The sequence below is a fragment of the Vollenhovia emeryi genome, unplaced genomic scaffold (genome assembly GCF_000949405.1).
Source record: "Vollenhovia emeryi isolate VEMERY1.0 unplaced genomic scaffold, V.emery_V1.0 DF949382.1, whole genome shotgun sequence".
NCBI classification, from domain to species: Eukaryota; Metazoa; Arthropoda; class Insecta; order Hymenoptera; family Formicidae; genus Vollenhovia; species Vollenhovia emeryi.
The window spans coordinates 1-1,346 of record NW_011956984.1 but is presented as its reverse complement, the minus strand read 5'-3'; the positions used below and the strand labels follow the sequence as shown (position 1 = coordinate 1,346).

Sequence of the window (1,346 nt, the reverse complement as noted above, 5' to 3'; positions counted from 1 at the left end):
TTCTCCAATACATTATTTGTACAAGACAATTGATTGAATGCTTCAGTAGTAATTGCCGCTTCTTCTACTACACTAGGTGTAGTAGATTATACGCATGTAATCGTTAACCATAAGTGATTGAAACAGAGTGAGGTTACGGTCTATTTGTTTCTCTACAATATTTCAGAAAAACATAAATACATTTATCGCTCAATATAAATGTGAAGAAGAATTAAATTTAATTATTATGAGAACAATAAAAAGTTCATATATACCTATTTTTTCATTTCTTCTCAAAATTCTGCGACGAGAAAAATTTTCGCGTTTTCCTACAATTTCGTATTAATCCGATATAATCCGATTGTTCCATAGACATGTTTATAAATCCGATTAGTCTAGGGAACTTTTCTCCAAGTTGGTTTTCTAAACTGCGATTTCTAAAATCCGATTGCAAATCTGATTACTATACGTGAACACCCTTAATCTATGGGATAATGTTCTCGTTTGCAAATTATCTATGCAACAATTGTTGAATGAATTACTTTCATATAACATAACACGATTTATTCTACTGTTCCGTCATATTCATCACATTCGAGTGACTCGTCCAAATAGGTATATTATACATTTTTTGCAATGATGAAAATTTAGTGTCACTTGCATGGAAAACCCAATCCATAACATACTTCGTTGATTGTGAAGTGTTCGATCTGTATTAACATAAAATATTTGAAAAAATTACGTTTGGAAACTGTAATACAATATCTTATTTATAATAATTTCGTATGTAATATTACACGAGTCACATGAAACAGGTTTGTAGAATTAGAAAATGTGTGTTAAAAATTCTAGTGTTCTAGTTTTGCAAATTGTTAATGAAATAATTATTAGATAAATCAGTTTTGCATAACAGGAATTACTTTTTTGTGTCAAAAACTTGTGTTTATTTAAATAGCCTGGTTCGGAAAATCCAGTGAAACAGTTAATTCATGTCTGTATTGTCTGGAATTGGAGACGTATAGATTGCTAAGTCTTCTCTCGTTTCCAAGATTGCATCGAATTCGAATTCATATTGATTTAAAAGTGTGGTCGTACATGCACTGGGAAGGGAATCCTCTTTTTTTGATGACGATGTGGATGCTGCAGGTCTTTATTTAAATACAGTATGCGATCCAATTCATCCAAACCTCTTGGTTTTCTAGAAAATTCTTTAGGTATGTATGGTATTAACAGCTTCAAATCTGTAGACAATTGATTTATTTGAGAAGCACGCAATTTAATACCTTTTATTCCTTTAATCCACAATTTTGTAAGTGTTTGAGAAGTATTGAACCGAAGGTTCCTAGCCGCTAAGGGGGATCGGAGGC

At 31.6% G+C, this 1,346-nt stretch overlaps 1 long non-coding RNA gene across 4 annotated transcripts; it reads right to left on the bottom strand.

Moving 5' to 3' along the window:
* Nucleotides 1–7: 7 nt before the first annotated feature.
* LOC105555799 lies at nucleotides 8–1,329 on the bottom strand. 4 transcript variants are annotated; one of them, XR_001008519.1, is made up of 4 exons: nucleotides 900–1,329; nucleotides 522–689; nucleotides 255–416; nucleotides 8–152 (listed from the first exon to the last, which is right to left on the bottom strand). It is a non-coding gene; the product is annotated as an uncharacterized LOC105555799 (long non-coding RNA). The 4 variants fall into 4 exon arrangements; XR_001008520.1 differs by having other exon boundaries at nucleotides 522–981; nucleotides 1,075–1,329; XR_001008518.1 differs by having other exon boundaries at nucleotides 1,075–1,329.
* Between the last annotated feature and the right edge of the window lie 17 nt (nucleotides 1,330–1,346).